Source organism: Oryzias latipes, chromosome 8, assembly GCF_053564925.1.
Source record: "Oryzias latipes strain Hd-rR chromosome 8, Olatipes_Hd-rR_3.1".
NCBI classification, from domain to species: Eukaryota; Metazoa; Chordata; class Actinopteri; order Beloniformes; family Adrianichthyidae; genus Oryzias; species Oryzias latipes.
Genome location: NC_136244.1, coordinates 5,716,581 through 5,725,245, shown reverse-complemented (window position 1 = coordinate 5,725,245; position 8,665 = coordinate 5,716,581). Strand labels below are relative to the sequence as shown.

At 40.6% G+C, this 8,665-nt stretch overlaps 1 long non-coding RNA gene across 1 annotated transcript; it reads left to right on the top strand.

Moving 5' to 3' along the window:
* Positions 1 to 1,524: 1,524 nt before the first annotated feature.
* On the top strand, positions 1,525 to 2,951 carry LOC111947713 (uncharacterized). The gene is made up of 3 exons (XR_002873607.2): positions 1,525 to 1,956; positions 2,152 to 2,225; positions 2,627 to 2,951. It is a non-coding gene; the product is annotated as an uncharacterized LOC111947713 (long non-coding RNA).
* The last annotated feature ends 5,714 nt before the right edge of the window (positions 2,952 to 8,665 follow it).

Below are 8,665 nucleotides of genomic sequence, written 5' to 3'. Positions count from 1 at the left end.
GGACCTGGGTCCATCTGTCCCCTACCCCTTTCCTGGTGGGGAATGCGGGCCCCTTGGCGATGGCGGCTGTGTCCCCTGGGTGCCGGCTCCCTGGGCCCGGCGGTGCTCTCTCCGCACGGTGGGGGGGTTCATATTACACCTGAGCCGGGGGTGTTCGTGTCCCTGGGGGGTGGGTCCTGGTCCTTGCCCCTGGGCGCTGGGCCCCGCCAAACTTCCAACATGGCCGAGCCTGGTCGGGCCATATTTATAACACCCCTTGTGGGCCGCCGTTTTTTTCCCCGGGGTTCCCCCCTCCTGGGCGGGGGCGGCGGGCCCCTGCCTTGTTCCTACCTGGACCAACCGTGGGCCGGGTGGGTGGCTGCCTGGAGTGCGGAGCGGGTCTCCCTTGGGGGGTCCTGGCTCGTACCTGGAGTAGGGGCGGGGGGATGCCCGGAACTCCTGGGTGGTGGTGGGGTGCTCGTCTGGGGCTGTGGGCGTCCTTCTCCGGTGGGGCCCTGCGTTGGGCTCTTCCGGCGCGGCGGGGGGGCTGCTTTCCTGGCTGGGCTGGGGCGGCGCTCTCTTTCCCTCCGCGCCTCCCTGCTCTCTGGCTCTGGGGGCCTCGCAGCGGTCCTGCTGGCCCTGGCCTGGGTGGCGGTCTTGGTCGCCCGGGGGGCGGTTGTTCCCTGCCTGTTCCCGTATGGCGTTGGGGGATTTCCGGCTGCCGCTGCTGCTGCGGCAGGGGTCTGGGTGTGGGGGTGGCTGGGCGCTCCTCCTCCTTCTTTTCACATTCCACCATCCATTTTAGAAGAACATAAACACTCACTTGAGCACAGGTGTTAGCTCACCTTTGCACTAATAGTTTGCATGATTGAATGAATGAAAGATTTCACACTAGTTGGTTTAAAGGCATAGGTATGCGTTCGTGAACACTATCTGTTTTGTGTACATGTTGACATGTGGACATTCTTGCAGCTAGCAGGTGTGTTGATAATATTTGAGTGTGTGTGAACAGGCCCCGCCCTTTTTGTACTACATTTGAACCGTACCGTAATGATAAACAACCAGTAAACCTGTCTGCTCTATGCTGCTTCATGGTCTTACCCCCCTTCCCCTCCTATTATCACCCTCCTACCCCCCCCTCTCTCTTCTTCCCCTCTCTCTTCTTCCCCTCTTTCCTTTTCCGTCCGGTCCAACACCAAAGATTTTCAAACATGATTGAAATTAATAAAGTTTGGCCTCAATTACAAAAGGGGTTTATTCAGACATACCTTTGGTTTGTCTGAAGATGAATAACCCCTCTTGTTAAAATAAAATATGTCCAACACAAGATGCCCTCAGCTCTCATCTGTTTGCCTAGCTGTTGGACAGGACAAGTTAAAAAAAAAAAAAGAAATCTGCAATTAACATCTGAATGATGTTTTTTGGACGATGGGCAGAAACTGGAGATTTCAGAGTTATCATGTGCAGAAGACAGTTGTGATGCTCCATTGTACCATAGTATGCGCACCCTACTAACGACTACAGTGTGGCGTAAGGGCACTGTACAACCATGGCCGGCCCTCCCTATACGCGAATTACGCAGCCGCGTAGGGCCCCCGTCACCACCAGGGCCCCGAAGTGGCGACAAAAATAATATAAAAAAGACCCAAATCTGGCAACCCATTTCATAGAACCTCCGTACCAACGTGCGCTCTGAATGTTGTGCAAAAGAAAGTTGCCTGCACTTTGATGATCCCCCCTGTCAGCACACCTGAACCAATCTGGCAACCCAAATAATGACGTTACACCACTCTTAGCAACGATTGGTCAACATATTTGCATCTGAGCCTGGCACAGTGTGCATGTACGAGAGGAGTTTGTATCAATAAAGTTGGGGAAAAGAAAAAAAACAAGCACATTTTGTCACGCTGATCAAAGCGACAACAAGAGAACTTCATGCCACAGAAAAAGACGAAGAACTTCAACACCAATCAAAAGGTAAGTTTGGAAGATGTTGGGGCCGTATTTTTTACATTATCCAGTCTTTCTGTGCAGCTGCGCAATTTTTACGTAAGATACTAATTGATCCGAGGTGAAGTTTCCACACATATATTAACGACCCCGTTTGTCGTAATTTCCAATGGAAAACTCGAAACTAATTCTGATTCAGTTTCTTCTTCTGCTCTCAAAAAGTATCAAAAATATTGGAGGTTGTGCAGCGTCCACATCCCAAGATGATCCTGACTTCACTGAAGATGTCATCTCAGGTAATTTTAAAAGCATGTAAAGTAATTAAAAAAATCAGTGTCTGCATAACCCCTTTTTCATAAACAGCAGCTCAAAAGTATGGTGCCCAAACTGTTCATAATTAAATTAATAAATATGATCTCATGCAAATACACAACCAATAAATCTCTTATTAATATATAAAAAGATCATGAAATTGTGAAAAACCTGTACACAGATTTTAAATGAGCCACTAAACTATTATTAGTATTCTGCTATAGATATTTTATTAACTTTATCATTGATAATTGTATAATAATAATTCTTGTTTTTTAGCTGCAGAAGAAACTGCTGTCACCACTTCTACTGTTGAAAGGGAAACATTTGACTGTTTTACTTTTCACTGTTTGCTTTTATTGAAGTTCTGTATCTTATGTTCCAGAGGCTCCAAGAGAGGCGTGTATGGAAGAGGAGCAGACTGGATCCAAAATTCCACCTACCGGTACCTCGAATCCAGTTGGTCCAGATGAATGACCAACCACAGTCTCTGATCCAGTAAGAATGGATTTGGTGCAGAGAGGTCCTTTTCAGACTGATAAAGACTCTGACTTTCCAAAATCCCCTCATTGAGCTGTTGTGTTCTTTATGTTGGATTGTTTTATCGTTATTTGATTTTCTATTAAGTTGCTGTTTTTAATAATTTGGAGTTTTGTGAATGTCATTTGTTGAGGACCTAATGTTACATTAAAAATATATATCTATTTATATATACATTTGTCATTCCTTTTTTTCTTTGCATTTAAAATTTGTTTGGCACCACTTAATGTGCATCCAACATGCAGCTAATATACTGTATTCAATTCTTCGGCAGCAAAAATAATTCAAAAATGTATTAATAGACAGATCTCATTTATATTACAACAACAGTTGCGTTTTTTTGGTGCTGCTGACCAGTTAGAGGGCCCACAAATTAAATTTCGCTTAGGGCCCCCAGAAGACCAGGGCCGGCCCTGTGTACAACATCAACACACGTAAATCACAAATGCGTTTGACTTACAATATGGTTACATATACTTCACGCTGGACTTACCACACACACAGCCATGGTACATTTCATTTCATGACATTTCTCGTGGTGTCCATAGAAGCCTCAAGGGGGCAAGAGACACCTGTGCTACCCTAAAGATGGGGTTGCACCTGTCTACAACCCCCCACCATTCCAGACAACCCAAAAACCTGCAGCAATTGGGTAGGGGTTGACCCGTATGGGTGCATGTGACCAAGGCATCAGTGTGACCTCAAATATTAAACTGTTTTTAGATGCTGCCATGTGTTTTAGCAACAATCAAGTTATAAATACAAAAGGGTTTGAGACTTGACTTCCGCTTTGGGTCAATGGGTCTTTAACAGAGATAGCACAGTTAAAGCGCGGTGACTTATATCAATTAAAAAACCTCAAAGTGAGACAAAATCTGAAGCCCAGCAGGGCAATTTCCCACATGTTGACTATGGCTCGTTTTTACAGTCATTGTGCCATTATAATAACAGCGACGTCTATTTTGCTGTCAGCCGCCTCACATTCACAGAAAAGGATCGAAACAATATAAGATTTAAAACAAGCTGACAATAAAGTATAATAACTGAAACAAATATATTATTATCAGTATCACATCAGCACATCTTTCTTAAGTACAAAACAAGACTTTTACTGAAATACTTCCATTAGTCACCCTAGAGTACCCAGTACACAAAGTACTACTCATAAATAGAAAACAAAGGGAAGTTTTTGTATACAAAATATTACAGATGGACATGTTTTTATAATATGGTGTTTACTTGAATACTTTTGAATAAAACTGCAAAAGAATCTAAAAAGAGAATTGAGAATGTGTCTAATATTCCACTAAAGCTTTTTTTCTGCTTTTCATGGTAACCTACATTTTTTTTAGATTTCTCTATGCAGTTGCAAAAGTTTTCAGATTGATGTTGATTTTCAGAAATTAAGTATCAAACATTTCAAACAAACGTGCATTCCTTGTGTTAATTTTAGACCAGATCATTTCTGATTGGTGGTTTGATGAATCAGAAACATTCTGATTGGCTCTGATGACGGTGAAGGTTGGAAAAAAAAATTATTGAGCAACAACACAAATATTATCAACCAGCCTCAAAAAATGAATGGATTTTTCCTTCATATTTAATCATGGCGGCATAGCGGAGTTAATCCTGGACTGGTTGCCGGTCTGTCTTAGGTTCTTTTTTAAGCCATAATTAATTGATGTTCAAACAGTTCATATCTAAAACTAACTTATAGCAAACATAATTCATTAAAAATGTCTCATTTTGATTCTGTCTATGTCTTAGCTTTAAATAAAGTAAAAGAAAAAGGTCTAATTTCCCTTTTTTACACCCTCATATCTCTAGCATAGGTTCCCAACACAATGAAGATAGTGTTTACTGTGAAGCACCATGAGCCTCCTGTGTTTTTTCTAAGATTCCCTGTAGGTAAATAAAGAAAATATGATACAAAGGTTAACAATGAGCTCAGGTCAGGACTGTAAGTTTCCCTTTAGGGTTTGTTTTTTTGAACTAATCAGCTTAAAAATGTAACTGGAAAATCACTAAAAGCACAAGCAACACTGTTCTGAATAAATCCTCACTTTGATTGCTGGTAGTTTTTCTCTATGAGGTGGCCATACGTATCTTACCAGGCTTTAGCCTCCTGGCCTTCCTGCTTTGGGCAGCCTGAGCCTGAGCTCAGTCACATGACCCCAAAATCCTTCATGCATTGCACCAGCTACACCAGATTTAAACCATTCCTGCTGAATTCCTTCTTTTGTTCCCTTGTCTAAAAGGAAAGGTCTGTTTTTAATCTGTCGAACCGCCTGACTTGAAGAAAAACGTAAAAAAATGGCAAAAACGACGGTTTTAAAAAAAGCTGTTTGAAGTTTTAATGACTACAAATTCCCTCTGTTCGTGCAGGTGTTCTTGACCTTCAGTAAATCATTGTAGTTTCAACATGTTAGCTTGTTAATTGATGGAGTTTCCTTCATGTCAAATCCTTTTGTTGTGTTTCAGGTTTTGTTTTGTCACATTTATTATAAATCTTTCTGTTTTTTAACCCTTGGGCTATCTTAGATGACCCCACCCTTGCATTGACGTGTTCTCCCTCCCTACCATAACACTGTCTAGTGGGTCTAGATAACCCAACTCCCAATGGTAAAGTGCATAGGATAGCACAAGGGTTAAAAGTCTTGTTAGAGTTCTTACTTTTATTCATAAAATTTTAGTCACAAAGTGTTCAGGTTCTGAGATGTTGGTTTCTTCCAGACTGTTTCTGGACTAAGGGACCCATAATAAGAGAAAGGCCAAACAACGCCAACAGGCCCAGGTCACCTTCTGCAGTTTGAAGGGCACCCCCTTGATGATACTGTTCCTGCTTAGCAGGTCTGAGGTGGTATGCATCGCAAACTCTGATCCCTAAGATTGTGGCTGAATCCAAAATAATTTCCTACCTCTATGGCTTCTCCCCTTTTACCCCTTTAAGCAGAGAGTTGCTGAAAAATTCAAATTTGGATGTTACTGCCACTTGATCTATAGCCGCCGGCCATCTACGTTAGTGCATTGCTGCCAGAGCTCATAAATTCATAAAATTGGTTTTATAAATTTACAAACTCCTGCCAAAACAAAAAGTCATTACTCACATTTAAATGTAAACTTCTGTGCTATAGAGCACACCCACGTGAAGAAATGAGCTTCTCCTACACGCCACAGAGCAACTTGGATCACCCTATAGGCGACAGGCCTAGTTGCAACGGCTTCCCCTTAAAAAACCAAGTCTGGACACCACTATAGCTCCAAATGCCCCTGCAATTGGAGCGACGGGGGGAGCCAGAGGGGCAGGGGATCAGTTTGGATTCGGCCTTCGTTTTGTTGATTTTAGTTAAGCTTTTCATATTGTGTATCATTGTTAATGTTTACTCTGTTAATTTGTTCGTTTTCATTACTAAATCTTTTATCTTTCACATCTTTTAATTACTCAATTTCTTTAAAAATGTGCACTTTTATAACTTTATCAGTTATTTCAAGCAAAATTTTGGCTAATTTATTCAACAGGGTTTCATTATAGTATTCCTATAACTCAGAACTAACAATTAACTAACAACTAACTAGCAATAACTCACAATGCAACAGATAACCTTTGAATTTTTTTTCTTTTTTGCACTTTCTTTTCTTCACATATTTTTACCTGAACTGCCTGTAAACAGCTTTTTAAATTATACAACCTTATTTTTTATATTTATGTTACATTTTTTGTTATTTATATTATTAGTATTCTTTTTTTCCCTCTTATTTTTACAATGCTGTCATTTACTACGGTAACGAACAAATCAATAAAGTAATTCTGATTCTGATTCTGAATCTATGTACGCGACTGGAAGGACCTGGTTCTCACGCACCGTTTTCAATGGTTTCTCAAAGCTTTAATGGCTTTTTTGACTCAGAATGAAGAAACACATTTAAATTGAAGAATGGTTTGGTTATCACCTCCTACGCTCTTCTCATCATAGGTTAAAATATCAAAGGTTGCCTGTTATTTTTCTAAAACACGTCTCTGTTCAAAGTGATTCAGATCACTGCTTTCAGTCAGTCCAAACATACAGTGCAAAGGCATTTTTAAATCATTATATGCATTAATTGTATGTAAAGAATAAAATAATTCCTCTTAAAATGCACTTTATAGTTATTGATTTGTTGAGTTTAAAATCAGATTGTTTAATTTTTTTATAATTTATAATCTATTTGTTACTAATGGTTTAAAGTCCCACTCTGATCATGTTTAGCTTTATTTTAAAAGTGTTTCCAGTGGTCTTTTAAGTATAATTATTCAGTTTTAAGTCAATATAAAAAAACTAGGACATCATTTTTGCTGAGTGCCAGGAGTTTATCAGAAATCCTTTTAGAGTTGTGGGCTACAGCGTAGGTGCGGAGTAAGCCCACCCCCACTTCTCATTATCCCTTTGTTTACACTCTCTCGCTATCTTACATCATTCCCGGTGCAACAAAAATGGCGAGCAACATTGGAGCTATCCATCAGGTCAGTTTTGGGCCAGATGCCAGCTCAGACAAGGAAAACACAAACGTACACGGATCAAGTCGTCTACAAGTTAACTTTCTTTAAATATGTCCGTCGTTATCCGAAAAATGTTAAAAACACCAAAAACACAATTTTCATCTGAGTGGGTCTTTAACCTCTCAACAGGTAGTTGCACGGCTCCAGTTAAGCAGAATTAGCTACTGTTGTAAAATAAACCAAAATAGCCACGCGTGTGGCTACCAAGCCCTAAGACATTTAAAAAGTCTGTAGTCAAATGGAGAAAATGTGAGGATTTTGCTCTATGATTCAGATGTTTGCCTAATCTGTGGTTCCATTCACTCTGCTTCTTGTTCTGTTCTCTCAGGTTTTTGTTAATTTGTTGAAACATCTGCTTTCAGTTGGTTCGATGCTCTTTCAAAGAGTCGAATTCTCACTTTTCTTTCAGGTTGTCAAATTTAAATTTTGTCTCTTCCATCCATCCATCATCAGAACCCGCTAGATCCTTCTTAAGGTCATGGGTTGCTGGAACCTATCCAAACTACTGTTGATTGAAGGCAGTCACCAGTCCATCATATGGGTTAGTACTTCTAGATAACCTGCTTTATTTTATTCATAAATACTGTAAATTACAATTGAAAATATTTTTTTTATCATTGCGAGGGATTACCTTGTTTCATCTTCCCTTTGACATTTCTGTCGACCTCTATTTAAGTCTAAGAGACAGATTTGAACACAAATTATTTAGATTTTTTACAGAATTTTTTTTGTTTGCAAATAAATAACTGAGTTTTCACTACGTATTTATCAATGACTGAATTATTTTAGATGTTTCTTCAAATATGAAATGGGGTTTCATGAATGAACAAACTCTACATTTATAGAGCGGTTGAAAGACTAAGCTTTAAGTTTTCCAAATTCCACTAAAGAACCAAAATATCCAACAGGTTTGGTCTACCGAGGAGTGCAACCAGCACAGCTGCAGCTTCAAAAAGCCAATTTTAAAGAAGATCAAAAAACAAGATGAACAAGTTATTAAAAGATTTTTGTGATCAGAAAAGGGACTCGTGGTGAGATTTCAGGGTCTACTCAGACCAGTTGGACTGTCCCGTCCCAACAGCACCAGAGGGGGCCTCACTGCTCACTGCCCTTGGTTCCTTTCACAATCTATTCCGACCATTGGTGCCCAGACCCACTGACATGCACACACCAGTACAGTCAGGAAGGCCTTTTTCTTCTTCAACGTGACCCACTATATGTCACGGTTTGACCTAATCACACCACCATCCTGTTTTTGGCTCTAGTGGTGCTGTGCCACACCATTATCCAGAAACGGCACCAAAGCAATCAAAGCTTCCTACTTGGAGGCCAGGTGGACGTTGGCAT